This window comes from Hylobates moloch, unplaced genomic scaffold, assembly GCF_009828535.3.
Source record: "Hylobates moloch isolate HMO894 unplaced genomic scaffold, HMol_V3 SCAFFOLD_12, whole genome shotgun sequence".
Classification (NCBI taxonomy): Eukaryota; Metazoa; Chordata; class Mammalia; order Primates; family Hylobatidae; genus Hylobates; species Hylobates moloch.
Window position 1 is genome coordinate 5,033,998 of NW_026652287.1, and position 15,361 is coordinate 5,049,358.

The following is a 15,361-nucleotide window of genomic DNA, read 5'->3' on the forward strand; positions in this document are numbered from 1 at the left end:
CGGGATGAAATAGACCAAATCAAAAAAAACAAACAAACTGAGGTTTAGGTTTAGGTAGATGGAGTTTATAGGCATGGTGCATAGGTCAGAGCCTCAATTTTCTAGCTAAATGTCAATGTTTCTCACTTATTTTATTGCCACAAACAAATAATTGTGCATTACAAGGTGGCACTCCAGAGTAGCTCTGGTCTTTGGACTCAGTGGTCTCTCCGGCCCACCCTACTTCCCAAAGTTATAGAGATGGCCAAGTCGAGGGTGCCTGGCTCAGAAGGCGGGGAGCCACATCCTTCATGGAGCATCTCCAAATGCTGCAGGGGGAAGGGAGGCTGGGCCTGGGCCACATTCTTCGTGGAGCATCTCCATGTGTTGTGAAAGGGAGGGTGGTCCCAGAAAGGCAAGCACAGAAGCCAATGTCTCAGCTTTAAACAACAGGGGCCACCACAAAAGGTCTCTGATTCTTGGGCAGTAGCGCTTCAGAGAAAGCTCCTCCTCCTTTTGTGGGAGTCTGTGGTTTCTTTGTCCCTCCCACTTCTGGCATGGAAGCCAACTCTGCTACCTGAATTATCAACCCCAAAGGGCCATGTGTTTTCCAGGAGGCTTTGTGTGTGGTCAGATAGAGATGCCAGCGGCTCCATAACTCCTGACCATCACATGCTTGACTTAGAGAGTGAGAAGGAGAGAGAAAGACAGGGAGAATTAGGCACATAAACTTATATTTATGAGTTTACAAGAAAAATGTGCAAAAACTTTTAGGCTACCACCCAGCTCAATTATGCCAGAAATATGACCTACTTTAATTTCTATAAGTATCTCTGTTCAGATAGAGATAGCTATCCCCTTAGGGGACACACTTATTTTCCATATCTATTTAGAGTCCCCTAAAGGGATGTGACAATCTCAGTCACTTTTGGGCTGATTCCCTTTCTCTAAATTCCATGCAGGAGGAGCTTATTTGCACCCAGGGTACTGAGAGTTGGGGCCTCTTGGGGCTGGTGACAGCCGGGCTCTTGTTTCATCCACTGCTGGTCCCTAATTGTCCCAAGACACATGATTCCTTCAGGTCCAGCTCTCTCTTGCTAACCCTGCCCCATCCCATGTGGGAGATCCTTCCTCACTGGAAGTCAGCTGTGATGGGGGGCAGAGGGCTTGGTGCATCCATTTCTACACTAGGGATTTTTCATCTCCCTGAGCTCCATCTTGGAAAGTGGAGCTGAGCCTTCGCACTCAAATGCTCTAAACATTATCTAGGCTTTTTCTTTCTCACCATCAGGCCAAGTCCCCATTTCTCTGGAATCCACCGTTGACTTTAGACTTGCTTTCCCCAGCTGCTTCCTCTCCCTCCCGAGAGTCAGAGTGTATCTCTGTGTGTACCAGGTCCTGCTCCTGCAATCATTCGCATCTTCCAGAAATGTAGCATGTAAGCATGTAAGCACACACACAGAGATTTTCTCTCCAATTCTCCTGGATTTTCCAAAAATACTTCATTGTTTTTGCTCACAGTCTCCCTCCCCAACCCCAACCTACGTTAGGACTAAAGCTTTGGACATTAAAAATAAGCCACTTTTGATTCTCACTTTCTGATGAGTTGTCCCTTACCTGAGGTTTTGGCACAAGGCAGATGTGGAGGAGGAAGAGTCACAGCATGAAAGAAAGGCTGGGGAAAAACACATGATTACACAGTAAAAAATATCACCACACACAAACAGGGAAACAGCATATCTAGAATGTGTCCCTGGACCCCAGCGTGAGCACCCACATTGCCAGCAGTCAGATCCCAGATTTCTTTGTACAGTGACATGGCTCTCTCCTAAATCGAATTTTTTTGCAATAAACACTATGTAATAATTAGAAGGATGTTCTTCTTTCTATTGGGCGCTTTAAAATATATTGAGCATCACCGGCTTCTAAATTTGATATTTCATAGGATTTTTTTGTGATTGTCATTGGAATCTCCATATGCATTCACTCATCTCTTCCATAAGTATTTGTGTAACACCTGGTGTGTGCCAGACACTCTATGACAATTTAGGATACTTTGGCACATCCATGAACGTAAACATCCATGAACGTAAACATGCACACACACACACACACACACACACACACACACACACACCCAAGCTTATGTAGCCTGCATTCTCCCAGATCAAAATATTTGCCCACAGCCCTCTAGGCAGGGTAAGTATGAGTGTGGTTTTGAGGGCTACAAGCTGAAGCAATTCCTGAAGACATCCTGTTACATACACTAAGGATTAAGGACTTGGGACTAATTATGTAGAAGTGAGCTTGGCCCACGCCACGGTGAAATAGCAGCAATCTCTTCAGCTCTTGAGCATAGATTTTGAGAAGTCATTCTTATCTTTGGAACCTGATTACACCTACAGGAGGGTGTGTTTTGTGAATTTTAAATGCAGATCATAAGGCATCTTTAATTCAACACTTACATAAGATAATGCTTATGCAAGCACACTGAGTTATCTTTTATCTGTAATTCCTATCCTCACTCTCCTCTCCTATCCTCAGGGAGGGAGGGAGGGAGGGAAGGAAGGAAGGAAGGAAGGAAGGAAGGAAGGAAGGAAGGAAGGAAGAAGGAAGGAAGGAAGGAAGGAAGGAAGGAAGGAAGGAAGGAAGGAAAGAAGGAGAGAAGGAATCTACAGAAGTGGAAGGCAGATTAGTGCTCTCCAGGGTTTAGAAACAGCTGCTGCAGATGTAGGGTAAATGCAGTAATGTATTAGGCCGGCGCTGTGGCTCACACCTGTAATCCCTGCACTTTTGGGAGGCCAAGGCAGGTGGATCACTTGAGGTCAGAAGTTGGATACCAGCCTGGCCAACATGGCAAAACCCCATCTCTACTAAAAGTACAAAAATTAACCAGGCATGGTGGTGCACTCTCAACTACATGAGAGTAGAGGCTGAGGCAGGAGAATCGCTTCAACCCAGGAGGCGGAGTTTGCAGCGAGATCGCACCACCACATTCCAACCTGGGCAACAGGGCAAGACTCCATCTCAAAAAAAAAAAAAAAAAAAAAAAATCCAATAAGATTTGCTCATATTGAATACAAACTGAGCCTCAGAGAAGTTAAGTGACTTGTTTAATGTCACCAAGCTGGAAACGTGCCAGCATCAACAGTATTCTAAAACTGTCTTAACTCCTCCATCCTGTGCATCTTCTAGCACTGCTGAGCCCTGCTGTGTCTGCAGGAGTTCAGCATGGTGGTTACCTAAGACATCAAAGGCTCCCTTCTCTGACAGGCAAAATGTTAAATAACACCAATCCAGAAGCACGTCTGTCTGCAGTCCATTACTCTGGGGCATTCCCTTTGCTTCCTGCTAAAAAATGAAATATTTCTTGCTGACATAACATTGATCCTGAGCCCAGGATGGTTAATGGATTAAGTATGTTTGGGTGTCAATCATTGTCAAGAGGTCTTTGAATAAAAGCTAAATTACTTGGCTACATTCACTCTATATTTTCTACGTACCCTTTTTCTAGAATAAGGAAACAATTTGCTTGTGATATTTAATAAAGGCAAACAGCACTTCATTAATATGTTATCATCAGCACTGCCATCTGTCTCATTAGCCAACATAACCAGCCAGGAAGATGGAGGGATATAGTTAGGGTACATATATTGGTTTTATATGTGTGTGTGTGTGTGTGTGTGTGTGTGTGTATATATGTATATATGTGTGTATATATATGTGTATACATATATGTGTATATATATGTGTATATATATATATATATATATAGAGAGAGAGAGAGAGAGAGAGAGGCTATATTGGCTACATATAGGACATATGTAGCCAATTAATTCAGCTTTTATTCCAAATCGCCCTGATAATGATTGACATCTGAACATGCTTAATCCATTAACCGTCCTGGGTGCAAGATCAATGTTTTATTCAAATCTCAGCTCTTAGGCTTACTCCATGAACCGAGGACAACTTTCAACCTTCAAATTCTTTGATTCTCCATGTCCGCGACTGGAAATGGGAATAGTTGCAACCCATCATGCTGCTTTGATGATTTAATGAGATACTAGAAAGTTTCCATCTAACACAATCCTTTACATAATTTAAGTGCTCAGTCCCTGCTAAAAGCACACATCAGCTTAGAATTGTTGATGGCCTACAGGCATCAGGGAAAGCAGGCTTGAAAAGACAGCCACGCAAAGACACATCCTCAAAATAGACCCCATCACTAGATCTATTCATCAAGCCTGTTTCAGTGGTGCGCAGGTTTCCCTGCTATTGGCCTCTTCAACCCAAGAAAAGGCCATGAACTCTATCCCTCCAGCTGCCCGGCTTGGGACGTTGGCTGATGGGAGAGATGGCAGTGCTGATGATAACACATTAATGAAATGCTGTTTGCCTTCATTAAATATCACAAGCAAGTTGTTCTTTTATTCTATAAAAAGGGTGTGTGGAAAATATAGAGTGAATGTAGCCAATTAATTTAGCTTTTACTCAAAACCCCTCTGACAATGATTGATACCCAAACATGCTTAATCCATTAACCATCCTGGGCTCAGGATCAATGTTTTATCAGCAGGAAATATTTCATTTTTTAGCAGGAAACAAGGGGAATGCCTCTGAATAATGCATTGCAGACAGACACGAAACTGCCTGTGCAAAATTATGACTGAGATGGTGAAAGAGATCTAATTTAACCGACTCCATTTACTTCTAACCTCCAAGCTGTCTTTGTTCATTCCTGGGTATAGGCTGAACTAACAACTTTGGGAGAAACTTAGTTTGTAGTTTATAGTTTAAACAAAGATGGTAATCACCCTTCCCAAAGCAGACCTCCTTCTTGCCTGGGGACTAGACTAACATTAGCCACAGGATTAGAAATTATCGTTTAGGAGTCATGCAGCTGGAGACTACAAGATTCTGACCCTCCCTAAACTCCTCCTAAGATCAGTGCTCAAGATATTTTGCAGACCCCGCACTTGATGGATCAGTTGGCACCACCCAAATCAATAAACTGGCTTGTCTTGTAGCCCCCAGCCAGGAACTGACTCAGTGCAAGAAGACAGCTTTAACTCTCTGTGATTTCATCCCTGACCAATCAGCCCTCCTGGCTCACTGGCTTTCCCCCACCCACCAAATTATCCTTAAAAACTCTGCTCCCTGAATGCTCGGAGAGACTGATTTGAGCAATAATAAAACTCCGGTCTCCCGCACAGCCGGCTCTGCATGGATTACTCTTTCTCTATTGCAATTCCCCCGTGTTGATGAATTGGCTCTGTCTAGACAGCGGGCAAGGTGGACCCTTTGGGTGGTTACAGATGGGCCTCTGGATTGGTGTTACTTAATATTCTAAAATACCTGATCTGGAGGAGGATTTTTTTTTTTCAATGAAATCATTAAATTTGCAGATGATGCTTAGCTCTTCTGAGTTGAAATTATCAAGAGAAATTGATGAGCTAAAGATGCTCTCAAAAGATGCATAGGAAGAAAAAACAGAAGCTAGATTTCACTGTTAATAAGTGCATGTTGCTGCACGTTAAGAAAGAAATGATAGTTTCAGAACAAGATCTAAGCACTGTTAGAGACATCACACAAAATGGCAAGAAAATGTAGACCCGTAATCAGGAAAATAAAACTTGAAAACACATTTCCAGAGTAGTGTGTATGTGTGTATACCTGGATAACAAATGCTCTTGGGTGATTTATATTATCAGAAATGCGTGCTTATGCCTAATAAAAAATTCCTTAAATGTTATTTATGTCCATTTTTATTAGGAAAATTTCAAATATACAAAAATAGGAAAAGGGAGCATTCAAGCCAATTGTTTCTAATTGTATCTATTGTTGTGTATCTATAAAATTGTGCATATGTGTTAATTGGCCAGATTTAGCCATTCTTCAACATAAATATACTTCAAAACATCATGCTGTACAGAGTTATACATATGATTTTATCTGCCAATGTAAAAAAAAGAAACTGAATTTAAGAAAATACTTCTGAGCCTCTCTCTGTCCACTGGCCCAGAAATATCAACAATAAACCAATAAGACAAACAATGCTAGAGATGGCAGCTGCTCTAGCAGGCTGGATCTGAGTGAAAACGGTGGCCAGAATGTTCCAGCCTATCTGAGTGGACAAGTAGTAGGACCAACAGGGGGAAATGTCATTTATTTTACTTATTTATTTTTTTTGAGACAGAGTATCATGGTGCCACCCAGGCTGGAGTGCAGTGGTGCCATCTCAGCTCACTGCAACCTCCACCTCGCGGGTTCAAGCAATTCTCCTGCCTCAGCCTCCCGAGTAGCTAGGATTACAGGTGCACACCACCATGCCCGGCTAATTTTCATATTTTTATTAGAGGCAGGGTTTCACCATGTTGGTCAGGCTGGTCTCGAACTCCTGACCTTGTGATCCACCTGCCTTGGCCTCCCAAAGTGCTGATTACAGGCCTGAGCCACTGGACCCACTGCGCCAGGCCAGGAAATGTCATTTAAATCACTGTGGCCAGAGGGCTGTTTGTTCCTGTGGTGATACTCACCCACTTCTGACTGAAAGATGGCTTTGGCAGTTTGATGGTGGCATTTTTACACAACAATAGCAGAATTTAGAAGGGCAGTGGGTGGAGGTGGGAGGTGTGGTCCTTTTGTTTGTCTCTGTATCTTTATTGCAGAAGAAAAAGTAGTCCTCACACTCTCAGAAGAGGTCTCCTCACATCTCACTGGCTGCGGTTGGGTTATATATCTAAGCCCTATCTGCCAGAGAAGTTGGAAAGGGCATGTCTGTCACATCTTTGAAATCACCTTTGCAAAAATTATGTCAGTGAGAAAATTATGGCACTGTGGGAGATCTGATCGAGCCAAGACTGCTCTGGCCTTCAGCCTTCAAGCTGCCCTAAATTATTCCTGGGCTTAAGCAAAATTAATTTTGGGAGACGTTTAGTTTACAGTTTACACAGTAATAGCACTTCCCCAAACTCAACTGCCTGTGTAAAGCTAATGAGAAGCCACCAGGCTGGGAGGATAAAGGAGGCTGAATTCTGCTAAGGTGTAGCTATAAACGATTGCCAGCCATTATTCTGGAGGTCACAAGATATGCAAATTCCCAGTTACTCCTGCAGATAACATCCCTGCTGGAGAACCTAGGATTGGCCTTTTGTGATACCTTTATAGTTTTTTTGCATGTCTGACACAGATTACTCCACCTGGACCTCCCAACTGCTCCTGTGACCCCACCCAGAAGTAAGCCAGTTCACTGGAGGACCATTTCTCACACCCCTGTGATTGCACCCCAACCAATCAGCAGCAAGCACCCATTGCCTAGCCACTAGCCACCCCCACCCCTTCCCCAAATTACCTGTGAAAAATCCTAGCCCCTAAATGCTTGGGGAGATTGATTTGAGTCATAACTCCGTCTCCTGTATGGCATGGCCAGCCTCACATCAATTAAACTCTTTACTGCAATGCCAAGCCTCTGTGAATTGCTTTTGTTTGTGCAGTGAGCAGAAAGAACACTTCCGGCAGTTATATTTCCTTTTCTTTTTTTTTTTTTTTGAGACAAAATTTTGCAATCTTGGCTCACTGCAACCTCTGCTTCCCAGGTTCAAGCGATTCTCCTGCCTCAGCCACCGGAGTAGCTGGGATTATAGGCACCCGCCACCATGCCTGGCTAATTTTTTTTTTGTTTTTTTTTTTTGTATTTTTAGTAGAGATGGGGTTTCCTCATATTGTCCAGGCTGGTCTTGAACTCCTGACCTCAGGTGATTCACTGGCCTCGGCCTCCCAAAGTGCTGGGATTACAGGCTTGAGCCACCGCGCCCGGTGGCAGTTACATTTTCTATAGCCTTCTATAGTGGGAAAAGGGATCTTCCAGAAAAGTAGAGGCGGGCTGGCAGTTGAGTGTACCAACAGGACTGACCACAGCGTTAGATGTGTACGTGAATAGGAGTAGGGGAGGCTTAGTGGTTAAAAGCTTGGGCTTTGGAGAATGTCTTAGTTCAGGCCGCTGGAACAAATGACCACAGACTGTGACTTACGAAAAACAGAAATGTGTTTTTCACAGTTCAGGAGGCTGGATGTTTGAGTTAGGGTCAGGGTGGTCAGGTTTTAGAGTGAGCCCTCATAGGGGCTGCAGACAGCCATCTTCTCCCTGTGTCCTCACGTGGCTGAAGGAGTACTGCAGAGCTCCCTGGAGTCTTTTCTGTAGATAGTCTCAGAGATGTTTGAACCAGAGCGACTCCTTCTTGAGTAGGGGCTGGGTAAAATGAGGCTGAGACCTACTGGGCTGCATTCCCAGACGGTTAAGGCATTCAAATAACAGGATGAGATAGGAGGTCCACACAAGATACAGATAATAAAGACCCTGCTGATAAAACAGGTTGCAGTAAAGAAGCCAGCTAAAACCCAACAAAACCAAGATGGTGATGAGAGCGACCTCTGGTCATCCTCACTGCTACACTCCCACCAGTGCCATGACAGTTTACAAATGCTGTGGCAACGTCAGGAAGTAACCCTATGTGATCTAAAAAGGGGAGGCATGAATAATCCACCTCTTGTTTAGCAAACAATCAAGAAATAACTATAAAAATGGGCAACCCATGGGCTGCTCTGTCTATGGAATAGCCATTGTTTATCCCTTTACTTTCTTAATAAACTTGCTTTCACTTTACTATATGGACTCACTCTGAATTCTTTCTTGTACAAGATCCAAGAACCGTCTTTTGGGGTCTGGATCCGGACGCTTTTCCAGGAGCAATAGGGCACAATTTCATGGGAACTCCATCCACCTTCACGACCCCATCACCTCCAAAGGTCCCACCTTGCAATATGATTGCTGGGAGGTTAGTATTTCAAACTCTGAGTTTGGAGGAGGCACAAACATTTGGTCTCTAATGGAGATACTCACTTCTGGGTTCGAATTCTGATCTCTCAACCCAGTAGCGCCATAACCCTGGGAAAATCAGTCTGAGCCTCAGTCTTTTCATCTAGAAAGTGCAGAGATAATTAGAATGCATCTCACAGGTTTGTGGGAAGAGTTAAATGACTCAAAACGTGCAGAGTGGACAGTCCCAGTGCCCATCAACTGACACTGCAAGCAGAAAGAGAAAGAGGAGAAAAGCTGAGACCTGCTGTGTGGCAGGCAGGGTGTGAGGCACTTCCTAAGTCATATTACTTTTCCTCTTGTGATTATAATAACCCTCTGAGAAGTAATGTGATCCAACACTGTCACTTACCTGGGAAATCCTAATAACAGGCTCTTAACACAGAAAGAATGCTGAGGGAGGAAGGGGCAGCGAGAATCAGTGCACAGGAAAATCATTAGGCAAAGCCTTCATTTGGCTGGTTAGATCATTGATCTTAAGAGAAAAGTTTAGCCAATGGGAAAAGATTCAACTTAGAGGTGCAAACACAAATTCTACGGGGTTGAATGAATACAGAGGCCATTGTGGTTTTGTTGTTGTCGTTTTGAGAAGGAGTTTCACACTTTTTGCCCAGGCTGGAGTGCAGAAGCGTGCTTTGGGAGGCTGAGGCAGGCAGATCCACGAGGTCAGGAGATCGAGACCATCCTGGCCAACATGGTGAAACCCCATCTCTACTAAAAATACAAAAAATTAGCCGGGCATGGTGGCATGTGCCTGTAATCCTAGCTACTCAGGGAGCTGAGACAGGAGAATCACTTGAACCCAGTTTCATGGGCGTCCATGAGAAGAGACCACCAAACAGGCTTTGTGTGAGCAACATGGTTGTTTATTTCACCTGGGTGCAGGTGGGCTGAGTCCGAAAAGAGAGTCAGCTGAGGGAGATGGATTATCATTAGTTCTTATAGGTTTTGGGATAGGCGGTGAAGTTAAGAGCGATGTTTTGCGGGCAGGGGTGGATCTCACAAAGTACATTCTCAAGAGTGGGGAGAATTACAAAGAAACTTCTTAAGGGTGGGGGAGATTACAAAGTACATTGATCAGTTAGGGTGGGGTAGGAACAAATCACAATGGTGGAATGTTGTCAGTTAAGGCTATTTTTACTTCTTTTGTGGATCTTCAGTTACTTCAGGCCATCTGGATGTATACGTGCAGTCACAGGGGATGTGATGGCTTGGCTTGTGCTCAGAGGCCTGACATTCCTGCTTTCTTATGTTAATAAGAAAAATAAAACAAAATAGTGTTGAAGTGTTGGGGCGGCGAAAATTTTGGGGGGGTGGTATGGAGAGAATGGGCGATGTTTCTCAGGGCTGCTTCAAGCGGGATTAGGGGTGGCATGGGAACCTAGAGTGGGAGAGATTAAGCTGAAGGAAGATTTTGTGGTAAGGGTGATATTGTGGGGTTGTTAGAAGAAACATTTGTCATTTAGAATTATTGGTGATGGCCTGGATACGGTTTTGTACGAATTAAAAACTAAAGAGAAGGAGAAAAACAGGTATAAAAGGTCTAAGAATAGGGAGGACCTAGGACATCTGATTAGAGAGTGCCTAAACAGATTCAGCATAGTCCTGCCAGCAAAGATTATTTATTTACTTCAAGAGCTAAGAGTGGCAGTTTGGGGATAGCACGAGGAGAGATTAGCTGTGCTGGCTTGGAGAAACAGTGTAAACCGGCAGTGTAAACAAGAGCAGGGCATGTATGAGTAGTTGAGAACGGAGAATAGGAGTATGACTAGACAGAAGATAGTAGGGATGACAAGTTTTTTGGGGGCACATTCTAAGTTGGTCCGGTGTCTGGAATGAGACTGGGGCCTAATAAAAAGGAGCTCAAATGGGCTGTACCTTGTAGCATTCCGAGGACAGGCCTGAATTCTGAGAAGTGAAAGTGGTAAAAGTATTGTCCAGTCCTTTTTAAGTTGATGGCTGAGCTTGGTGAGGTGTGTTTTTAAAAGACCTTTAGTCCGTTCTACTTTTCCTGAAGAGGGAGGACCGTAAGGGATATAAAGGTTTCACTGAATACTAACAGCCTGAAAAACTACTTGGCCAATTTGACTAATAAAGGCTGGTCTGTTATCAGACTGTATAGAGGTGGGAAGGCTAAACTAAGGAATTATGTCTGACAGAAGGGAAGAAATGACTGCGGTGGCCTTCTCAGACCCTATAGGAAAGGCCTCTACTTATCTAGTGAAAGTGTCTACTTAGACTAAGAGGTATTTTAGTTATCTGACTCGGGGCATGTTGAGTAAAGCTAATTTGCCAGTCCTGGATGGGGGCAAATCCTCAAGCTTGATGTGTAGGGAAGGGAGGGAGCCTGAATAATCCCTGAGGAGTAGTAGAATAGCAGATGGAACACTAAGAAGTTATTTCCTTGAGGATAGATTTCCACGATGGAAAGGAAATGACAGGTTCTAAGAGGCTTGTACTATAGCATAGCCTGCCTTTGCTGGTGTGTGCAATTAGGCCTGGTGGAACTGCCATCAATAAATCAGGGTGAGGAACAGGAAAGAAGGAAATATGGGGAAATGGGGTGAATATCAGGTGGATCAGAGAGATACAGTCATGGGGGTCAGGTGTGGTATCAGGAATAATGTGGGAGGCTGGTTGAAGTCCAGGCCAGGAACAACGGTAATTGTGGGAGACTCAACAAAGAGTAAGTATAGCTGAAGGAGCCAGGAAGCAGATGCATCAGGTATGAGGAAGAAAATAGATTTTGGAAGTTATGAGAAATGGAGAGAGTGAGTTGAGCATAGTTTGTGATTTTTAGGGCCTCTAAAAGTATTAAAGCAGCAGCAGCCGCTGCACGCAGACGTGAGGGCTAGGCTAAAACAGTAAGGTCAAGTTGTTTGCAAAGAAAGGCTACAGGGTGCGGTCCTGGCTCTTGTGTAAGAATTCTGACCGCACTAACCATGCCTAGGAAGGAAAGGAGTTGTTGTTTTGTAAGGGATTGAGGTTTGGGAGATTAATCGGACACGATCAGCAGGGAGAGCATGTGTGTTTTTAAGAGAATTATGCCGAGATAGGTAACAGATGAGGATGAAATTTGGGCTTGACTGAAGTAATGGGGGCTGTCTGTGAAGCCTTGCGGCAGTATAGCCTAGGTAATTTGCTGAGCCTAATGGGTGTCAGGGTCAGTCTAAGTGAAAGCAAAGAGAGGCTGGGAGGAAGGGTGCAAAGGAATAGTAAAAAAAGCATGTTTGAGATCCAGAACAGAATAATGGGTAGTAGAGGGAGGTATTGAGGATAGGAGAGTATATGGGTTTGGCCCCATGGGGTGGATAGGCAAAACAGTTTGGTTGATAAGGTGCAGATTCTGAACTAACTTGTAAGCTTTGTCTGGTTTTTAGACAGGTAAAATGGGGGAATTGTAAGGAGAGTTTATATGTTTTAGAAGCCCATGCTGTAGCAGGCAAGTGATAACAGGCTTTAATCCTCTTAAAGCGTGCTGTGGGATGGGATATTGGCGTTGAGTGGGGTAAGGGTGATTAGGTTTTAATGGGATGGTAATGGGCACGTGATCGGTTGCCAAGGAAGGAGTAGAGATGTCCTATACTTGTGGGTTAAGGTGGGGGGATATGAGAGGAAGATGTGAAGGAGGCTTTGGGTTGGGGAGAAGGGTGGCAATGAGATGTGGCTGTAGTTCAGGAATAGTCAGGGAAGCAGATAATTTAGTTAAAGTGTCTCGGCCTAATAAGGGAACTGGGCAGGTGGGGATAACTAAAAAGGAGTGTTTAAAAGAGTATTGTCTACGTTGGCATCAGAGTTGGGGAGTTTTAAGAGGTTTAGAAGCCTGGGCATCAATACCCACAACAGTTACAGAGGCAAGGGAAACAGACCCTTGAAAAGAAGGTAATGTGGAGTGGGTAGCCTCCATATTGATTAAGAAGGGGACGGGCTTACCTTCCACTGTGAGAGTTACCTGAAGCTCAGCGTCCATGATGGTTTAGGGGGCTTCCGAGGTGATCGGGCAATGTCAGTCTTCAGCCGCTAAGCCGAGAAGATCTGGGAAGGAGTCAGTCAGAGAGCCTTGGGCCAGAGTTCCAGGGGCTCTGGGAGTGGCTGCCAGGTGAGTTGAACAGTCTGATTTTCAGTGGGGTCCCACACAGATGGGACGCGGCTTAGGAGGAATCCCAGGCTGCGGGCATTCCTTGGCCCAGTGGCCAGATTTCTGGCATGTGTAGCAAGCTCCTGGGGGAGGAGGTTCTGGAGGAACACCTGGCTGCTGCGGTTCAGGCGTTTGGAAGTTCTTGTGTGCTGGAGATGTGGCTGGGGTTTGTCTCACAGTGGATGCAAGGAATTGCGACTTTTTTCTATTATTGTACACCTTGAAGATGAGGTTAATTAAGTCCTGTTGTGGTGTTTGAGGGCCAGATTCTAATTTTGGGAGTTTTATTTAATGTCGGGAGCAGATTGGGTAATAAAATATATATTGAAAATAAGATGGCCTTTTGACCTTTTAGGGTCTACAGCTGTAAAGTGTCTCAGGGTTGCTGCCAAACAAGCCATGAACTGGGCTGGATTTTTATATTTGATGAAAAAGAGCCTAAACGCTATCTGATTTGGGATAAAGAAAAAGGAGCGTTAACCTTGACTATGCCTTTAGCTCCAGCCACCTTTTTAAGAATAAATTGCTGGGCAGGTGGGGGAGGGCTAGTCATGGAACGAAACTGTAAGCCAGACCGGGTGTGAGGAGGGGAGGTGATAAAAGGATTATAGGGTGGAGGAGTGGAGGCTGAGGAAGAATTGGGACCTAGCTCGGCCTGGCGAGGAGGGGAGAGGTCAGATGGGTCTGTAGAAAAGGAAGATTAGAAAGACTCAGCGATGCTTGGGGTTGGGACTGAGGGGACAGGCGGGAGAGAAAGAAGGAAGATTTGGGATGAGTTGCACTGGGCACAGAGACTAGGAAGGGACTGATGTGTAAAACAATGCCTGGATGTCAGGCACCTCAGACCATTTGCCCATTTTACGACAAGATTTATTTAGATCTTGTAGGATGGAAAAATTGAAAGTGCCATTTTTCGGCTGTTTGGAAGAAAATAAGACGCTTAGATTTTAGGTCAGGTGAGAGTTCTAAGAACACAGGCTAAGGGAGAAGACGGAGGAATGGAAGGTGGAAGCTTGCCCATAGTGAAGGAGGCAAGCCCAGAGAAAAGAGTAGAGACATGGAGAAGGGGTGGGGGGTTCTTGCCCTCCAGAAAAGCAGAGAAGGGGTTGGGGCATGGAAATAATGGATTGGGGCACAGAGATAAGAGGTCAGGGTGCAGAAATAAGGGATTGGGGCCCAGAGATAAGAGGTTGGGGTGCAGAAATAAGCAATTGAGGTTTCTTGCCCCCTAGAGAAGCGGGACTTGCCGCTAAGGGTGAAGGAGAAGGGGTTGAGGGGTGCTTGACCCTGCCCCAGGAAAGCAGAGAAGGGGTAGAGACACGGAGAGAAGGGGTTGGGGTACTTGCCCCTCCCCTAGAAAAGCGGGACTTGCCGCTAAGGGTGAAGGACCAAGGCAGGCGTCCCTGTGTGGTCTGACACCTTTGAAATGTGGGTGAATAATCAGAGAGGCATCCCTGCAATGATTAAACATTAAGGGAAGGCTGCCTTCCCAGTCTGTGATCGGCGCCAGGGTTTTGGGTCCACGGATAAAACATGTCTCCTTTGTCTCTACCAGAAAATGAAAGGAACTGAAATTAAGAGAAGGGAGAGATTGAAGTTTGGCACCAAGATTGAAAGGAGAAAGAGGTTGAAGGATAGTGAGGGAAGTTGGAGAAGAGAGTAAAAAGAGGCTGCTTACCGGATTTGAAATTGGTGAGATGTTTCTTGGGCTGGTTAGTCTGAGGACCTGAGGTTGTAGGTGGGTCTTTCTCATGGAGCAAAGAGCAGGAGGACAGGGGATTGATCTCCCAAGGGAGGTCCCCTGATCCGAGTCACGGCACCAAATTTTATGGGCATCTGTGTGAATAGACCACCAAACAGGCTTTGTGTGAGCAACATGGCTGTTTATTTCACCTGGGTGCAGGTGGGCTGAGTCCGAAAAGAGAGTCAGCAAAGGGTAGTGGATTATCATTAGTTCTTATAGGTTTTGGGATAGGCAGTGAAGTTAAGAGCAATGTTTTGCGTGCAGGGGTGGATCTCACAAAGTACATTCTCAAGGGTGGGGAGAATTACAAAGAACCTTCTTAAGGGTGTGGGAGATTACAAAGTACATTGATCAGTTAGGATGGGGCAGAAACAAATCACAATGGTGGAATGTCATCAGTTAAGGCTATTTTTACTTCTTTTGTGGATCTTCAGTTACTTCAGGCCATCTGGATGTATACGTGCAAGTCATAGGGGATGCAGTGGCTTTGCTTGGGCTCAGAGGCCTGACACCCAGGAGGCAGAGGCTGCAGTGAGCCGAGATAGTGCCATTACACTCCAGCCTAGGCAACAGAGTGAGACTCCACCTCAGAAAAACAAATTAATAAAATAAATGAGTTTTTCTA